An 8,037-nucleotide genomic window follows, 5' to 3' on the forward strand; every position below is an offset into this window, starting at 1 on the left:
CCACTGAAAATAAAAAATAAATAAGTAACAAAACAACAAAACCGGAATTTAGGGGTATTCAAAATGCAGGACTTGTATTGATTGGATATTTACCTATTTAGAAAGGTACCTCAGCTATTGAGCTCAAGGGCCATAGACTACATGACACAACAAACAATAACCTTATAATTATATATAATATCCAGGATTGTAGTCCTCACATAATCTTTACTATTTGCATATGTGAAAATATCCATTGGAAATTTGAATATATTCTAATACCCATTTCATATTCAAAGGGATAGATTAAGGAAATCAGGAAACCTGTTTTTAAGCATGTATACCAAATGGAAACTATGAATGGATGACATTAAGGTGCAGATTTGGTATGTGTGATTAAAGTTATCAATTTAATTAGGGGTATGTTGAACAACACAAGTCAGCTAATGTGGAAGTTTTACTTTTATATTGCATATTTAACTTTCTATGTTTCTAAATTGGAATAAAACAATTATATTTTGAGAAAAATTAAGGACTGTGCAGTTAATTAATCTATGTTATTGAGGACCCCATTTTCAGTTCAATGGTTTGCTGCTAGCATTTGCCTCTGTATTTGCCATGCTCTGGCTGAGCCTTACTGGAGACAGCTATTTCAGGCTCCCCTCTAGGCTTGTCTCTCTTACACCACTGCTTATTAATGAGCTTTGATCTACACAATACACTCATTGTCCTGCAGACAAATGAAGACTGGTGACTACTATGTATTTCAGACTGAGTGTCAGTCACCAAAGAAGAGAGACCTGAATAAATGCTCAGGTCTGCTAATCAGAACATGTTGTCAAAACAGATCCATGGAACAGACAGAGAAAACTCAAGAATAACTCCATATTTAAGAAATGATTGAAACCTTTAAAAGTTTTCTTCACTATAGTCCAATCCTTGTTGTTTCTTACTATATTATAAGTCCCAAAATACGGTTGCCTGTAGTTAATGTCAGTATAATGCAACCCATGTGTGCAGATGCTGAATGGTTGTGGTAATAAGTCAATGGGATATACACCTTACCTTACATGATGTGGAGACTAACTTTGAATTATTATTATGATCATTTCACTTATCATAATTCATACTATAGGCAACTTTAGAATGGAAGTATAAGAAGCACACAATCCTAGTATGTGCAGGATAGGAATATGCTTTTGGAATGAGAAGTATTCTTATATGACAGTAGATTTATGATCTTGTTATAGAAGCACTGAGTATATATTTAATAGCCATTGGTACAATGTCTTGTTTGAGGATCTGTCATAAGTGTAGGAAGACAACATGGAAGACACCATTTCAAGGACCAAATGTGTCTTGTAATATTTACCCAGATTTAGTCATACTCTACGCATGACCTAATGGTGTGCCTTATTCTCTGCTTATTGCTTTGTTCATGGAACACAAGCTGATGTTTGTGATGTACCAGGGTTCTATCATTCAGATAAATGTACACTCACATTTAGTGATATGTGCCATTGGACAATATTTAACATTTCATATTCTTCTGATTGTTTATTAAGAACTTTATGTTTCATGCATCTCCTCTATTAAATTATAAATTCATACTAAATTCAATATAATAAAGTCATCAATATAAGAATTATCAAGTAAGCCACTGTGTGGGGAAGAACATTAATGCCAGCATTTGTGAGGCAGGGGTAGGCAGATCTCTTTGATTTTGAGGCCAACAAGGTCTTCATAGTGCTTCCTGAAACACCTAGAGCTATATCGTAAGACTGTATTATGAAAAAAATACATTTAAAATAGCAAATACATGCTGAGTTTTAAGGTAAATGCTTTTGTGACTTAATTTCTATCTCATGCTATTATTTATTAAACATATTCATATTTCGTCTTGGATTTTTACAGAGTAATCATATTAGCAATTCATTTATACTTCCTTCTGTAGCCTTTACCTATTCAGTAACACAGATAATTCAGATAATACATCATATATCTAGTAGCATACTAACTGTCAAGTTCATTTTGTGCTTTTAAAATCAAGCTGGGTCATGACACAGCTTTTTGTCGTGTCAGACCACACTAAAAATATTGCATTTTATTAAAACTTTAAAAGTATTAGAATTTTGCATTATGTTATGAAATAACACTTCATGTTGGAGTGAAAATTAATTTTTGAATGTTTTATATTTCTATATTTGTGTTTGTGCATGTTTTCCCTGCTTGTGTATATGTGCACTATGACAATCCAGAGTTGGCAAAGGACACTAGACTGTGACAGAACCCATGGATTTATAGTTACAAACAGTTTTGGGGCACCAAGAGGATTATGAGAACCAAACCCAGCTCCTCTGAAACAGAAGCAAGTGCTTCTGACCATTGAAATATCTCTCAAGTTCCCCACAATTAAACTGTTTTTGCCACAAAAAGTAAGCAAGAAAATAAAGTGAACACAATGTCAGGTGAAGAACACAGACTGCATAGAAGAGAGGAATCCGCGTGCAAATATCTTTCATGACACTGTGAGCACAGACTGAGAGCACTTTCTTTGTGCCGTGCTAGCCATGTCCAAGTGCTCCAAATATCCACTCTGTCTCTAAACTATTTTTGTATTTAATGTGACACTTACCCCTTGTTTTTCTAAGATCATGTCTTACCTGAAGAATTAAGGTTACTGTCCATACCCTACAGTTATATAAATCAAAGAAAATGTCAATCTGAGGAGACAGCAGTGGGTTATCAATTTTTACTGTTTGCCACATTAACACTTAACTCAAAGCAATTATATTTTCCATTTTACACTTAAATGCTTATGAAGTTTTAAAGGTGAGTATTTTTCAGTGAGAGTATTGCCTTTCAGTGGAAGTAACCCATGTGATTGCATTGTACCTTTGTGTGTAGAATCCTATGACTGTGAAGATAAACATTCACATTAGGTAAACTGACCTCACAGGTCTGAGCACAGGAGTGTTCTCACACGATGATGTGCACTGGTCTCTGTTCTTTAATATTGAGTCTTCACTAAACTGGATTCAGGAAGATATCCAAATACTTGTTTCTCAAGAATGTGGAACAGTTATTTTCATACAGGGAGTCTTAAAAGTCAAAACAGGTTAGAAAAAGCATTGTCAATATTTTAATTTTTTTTTTGTTCTCACAGGTTAGTCAGGGTAGCGCCACTGGCATTTTGCAAGAAATTTTCATGCCCTCTCAGCAAGGCAATAACTTCAGGTAAATAGAATTTAAAAATCTTCCAATGATGTGGGGTTTTTCCTTGTTTCGTTTTGGAATAATGTGTATCCTAGAGGATGTCATAGTCCCTGCACATATGATCCTCAGACAAAGCAGCAAAATCACAAATTAAGACATTTGTGATACTGTTCTTACAAACATTTCAATGGACTCACACCTCAGAGAATATTATTGAGGACGATACTGGGTGATATTTCTTTGGATTTAGTATCAAATTGTGATTCCATGAGTTTCATTTGCCAACACAAGTTGCCATTCCTTCAACTTTAAAGTAAACTCAATATCTTCACTGTCATTTGTCTATTTTCAATGAAGGAAACAAATCACATAATCATGCATCTCATGGGAATTTCACAAGGGAAACATAATGGAATCTAGTACATAAAACAAGAATAAATATTTCAAGATTTTGAAGTATCTGTGGCTATATAGAATTCTATCTACACTATGTCTATATTGATTAACTCATTGTGAGCTGTTGCCAGGACAGCTCTAGAGATCTGGCACTCTCTTGAAGATAGCTGAGGGAAGAGCATTAGCTGTGGCAAAACTTGATACTTTGAAAAAAATAAGTTACATTTATTTCAATAATGTTTAGCTATCTTAACTTAATTTACTCTGTTGCAGTAGGTGACCTCACACTCTGAGTTTTTCTGAGACCAGAAACTGCAGTCTCTGGTGTTTAGCACCTCATATAAAATGGTAGGGATTTAACCAAAGTAGCCTTTGTTCTTGTCTCCACTGGAAGTTTCCTGCTATGACTCGGGGTTTATTAAGCTCCCTACCTTCTAGTGAACGTAACTCATAGGAAGAAGAAACATTTACAAAAGCAAATATGCTTAAACTCACAATCATATAGAAATTCATGCACTCATACATGTACATATTCATGTATTCCAATAGAGCCCAACTACTACTTATCACATAATTATATACTTTCAAACACACATCCATACTTACACATTCATATGGAGCAAGAGCTCATGAGTCAGTGTCAAAGAACTTGCTCCTTCTGGATAAAAAATGAACTCAAACCTTTACTTCATAGAAAAGGAAAAGTTTCAACCATTTATTGCCAAATGAATTAAAACCAAGTTTGTAAGAAAAAAGCTTTGTCTTCTGTAGTAAGACTAAACCTACCTTGCTGTTTAAAAAAGAAAAAAGAAAGAAAGAAAAGGCTTTTTGTGTCCCACAATAAGAAGCCTGCCTAATCTCTCTCTCTCTCTCTCTCTCTCTCTCTCTCTCTCTCTCTCTCTCTCTGTCCTTTGTTGTCCCTCTTTCTATTTGCTTTCTGTGTATTTCTGTAGTATTCTGTTCCTGCTCTAAGGTACCTATTATTTTGAGGGGAAAGTAAAAGGTAGAGAAAACCTCTCAGACTATATGCTCCCTAAAAGTCTAATTTGCTTTTTTAATTTCTAAGTTATCCTACACTGCTATCCTCCTTCCTCCTCTTAATTTTGATCTCTTTCTCTTGCTCTGATGTAATGATAATGCCATGTAATGTAATTTTTCCTAAATTTTGTACCTTTTCTAGGGGAATAAATCACAGCGTTTTTCCAAGCATCTTTTTTTTAAAGTTTCTAAAAGTTAAAACATAAATTCAAATAATATATTAATAAGTTTACAATAGACTTGTCTACATGTGTTTACATTAAAACTACTTATGTAGCTAGACATTCATTACTAGCTAGACATTCTGTCATTACCTCCACAGGTTCATTGCAAGTTAAAAATCATAACTTTTATGACTAATTTATGATTGAAATTTTGTATAGATAAACCCAGTCAATATTTTATCTTCTGTCCTTGTACCTACAATAAATTGTTACTTCCCTTTTATGATTGTGGGCCGTTTGCTTTACGACCTCTTGGTATACATTCTAAATTATAAATCCATTTGTTCTGTTTTAAAAGCAATAAACTCATGGCACATGAAGACTGCAGAGCTGCAATGGCAGATTTTATATTAGAGGACTTTATAATAGTCCTATTATAAAGTACTTAATATTTACTAGTACAATTCATCAGATAATCATTAAGAATTAAAACAATGATTATTTACCTATATAACATCTCTGTAAGATAACAGATCTTCATTGATTGTAGAAATTTGTTCAAAAGAATGGGTTAATCCGTAGGCCTTGCCTACAATGGTTCATCCATCATAGTTTTACAGTTCATAGTGAACCATCTCAGAAAGATGACCTGCCAGACTTTACCCTCTACTATATGACTCCTGTCAGGCTGTTCATAGGAACAGGTGAGTGAAATGCAAGTTGAAACTCCCAAGGGTTCGCTATAAATATGCTATTAAAGAATATTTAACTTCCTAGGAAGAGAGAGGCTAATTTGTTTTTCTAAGGTACAAAATCACCTCTTTGGGTTGATATACTAATGTCTGGAATTATTAGCACTAAGTAAGTATTTCTTTAATGTAAGCAGATATAACCAGTCTTCCACTCTGTTTTTATTGTCATGCACAGTCACTGCCAGGCTACGATGTTCTTGGATTTCCAGAACTAAACTCGATTGGTGTCAAATATTTTTTCTGATATGTTTTGCTCACTTTAATTTCTGTTTTTAGTTGCTAATTTTAATTAGTTTCAGTATAGAATGTTTCTTTTATATTTTGTGTATTGATTGAACCATTCCTTCTCTGTCCCATGTATCAGCACTAACAATAGCTTATTGTTATATGTACAGTTTTTCTGCTCTCTTATCTTGTGTGTTTCCTTATCTTCATAGGATTCACTCATAAAAGTGTTGAATAAACGTTGTTGTGGGTCCCTTTCTAGTATTGTGGGTTTGACTCACTACCATATAAACATGCATTTAAAATTTCTAAGAATTAAAAGGAAAAATATTAGAAAAATATTGTAAACAAATCTAGGCTGTTGATCTTTCTTAATCTGCTCTTATTTTTATTTCATAGATTACTATTTATTTTCTAATGTTTCTATTCTCTGGAGTGTTCAGATTATTATTTTCCAAATATTTTGATCAGAGAAATGTGTGACCAAGATTTAAAGAGAATCATGCCCAATCACAGATTGAACTTTGAAATCTGACAATGAAAACCATTTTTTATTGCAAATTGTAACTGGAATTCTAATCAATTTCTCTCTTCTTCTTGACAATATAGGCTACTAGAGAGAACATACATTAAAGCTCACAGACTTGATTCTCATGCTCGGAATGGAAGCCAAAGCCTGGATAGTTCTCTCTATAAAAATGCCCTACACAATGGCAGCATTTGGATTGAAGCAGTGTGTAAATGATTTTGGTTGGAGAATAATTTTGTACATTCAAAGAATTAGCTGGAATGTGTCCATTGGCTCCACTTAACTCTTGATTGTCTTCCAGGAAATCATCATCAGTTGCAAGGACTCCTTTTATAAGGATCAAAAAGCCAAGGCTGCAAAATACATTAGCTTTTACATTTCCTTTCTTGGGCTTTGTTCATGTTTATAAATTTCATTTCCTTTGTTCACTAATTTGTCAAGAGGAATACAGTGAACATGACAAGAAACATAGACTTTGAGTACTGCTCTAATATAATGTGTGATGTAATCAATGACTCATTCTACCCAGCATTTGTGGTGTGTCCTGAAATCTACTTTTTTGTGTTCATTGCCTGGTCCAGTGGCTCCATGATTGTGATTTTATATAGACACAAACAGGGTTCGACACATCTATAGCACTCATGTCTCCAGCAGAAACTCCACAGTATCAAGAGCTACCCAGAACATTCTATTATTAGTGTCTTCCTTTTTGATTTTTTGCACTTTTTCCTCAACCTTAAATTGGTACAATGCTTCTGTGTATTATCATAGTGTCTGATTGATGGATAACACTCACTTCACTTGTCTGTTTTCCATCTTTTGGACCCTTTATTCTGATGAGTCATTACTCTGTCATGTCCAGATTCAGTTTATTCTGAATAAGGAATAAAACATGGGCTTTCATTTGAGATTTTGAGCTTAACCCTTTTGCTTGTTGTGAGGGGAAATTCCAGGGTTGTTTAGGTTTGCAGTTCTTTTATGACTAAGAATTCTGAACATTTAAGTACTTATTGGCCATTTGGGATTCTTCTGTTAAGAATTTGCTGTTTAGCACAGAACCCCATTTTTGTGTTATTTGGGTTTGTAGAGACAAAATTCTTGAATTCTTTATATATTTTGAATAATAACCCTCTGATTTATAAGTTGCTGATTTTTAGTTTTTGTTGTTGTTCTTGTACATTTTTATTGGATATTTTTATTTACAATATAAATGTTATTACCTTTCCCAATTTGCCAACCAAGCATCCTCTGCCATCTCACACTTTATCCTATAAGTGTATCCCCCCTCCCCAAACACCACCCCTTCCCACCCCCCTGACCTGACATTCACCTCCACTGGGGAATACAGCCTTGGCATGACAAAGGGCTTCTTCTCCCACTGCTGCCCAATGAGGCCATCCTATGCTACATATGCAGCTGGAGCCATGGGTCTGTCCATGGGTCTGTCCTCTTTGGGTAGTGGTTTAGTCCCTGGAAGCTCTGGTTGATTGGTTTTGTTGTTATTATGGAATTGCAGGCCCCTTCAGTTGCTTCAGTTCTTTTGTTAACTCCCCCAATGGGGAACCAGTCAGTTCAATGGTTTGCTGCTAGCATTAACCTCTGTATTTGGCATGCTCTTGCTGAGCCTCTCAGGAGACAGCTATATAAGGCTCCTGTCAGCATGCAATTCTTGGCTTCATCAATATTGTCTAGGTTTGTTAGCTTTATATATTGGCTGGATCACAAGGTAGATCAGAAT

The 8,037-nt window shown here is 34.7% G+C and overlaps 1 pseudogene; it reads left to right on the top strand.

Annotated features, from left to right (window-relative positions):
- Window positions 1-6,330: 6,330 nt before the first annotated feature.
- On the top strand, window positions 6,331-7,177 carry LOC116893269 (annotated as a pseudogene).
- Window positions 7,178-8,037: the final 860 nt, after the last annotated feature.

Source organism: Rattus rattus, chromosome 2 (assembly GCF_011064425.1).
Source record: "Rattus rattus isolate New Zealand chromosome 2, Rrattus_CSIRO_v1, whole genome shotgun sequence".
Classification (NCBI taxonomy): domain Eukaryota; kingdom Metazoa; phylum Chordata; class Mammalia; order Rodentia; family Muridae; genus Rattus; species Rattus rattus.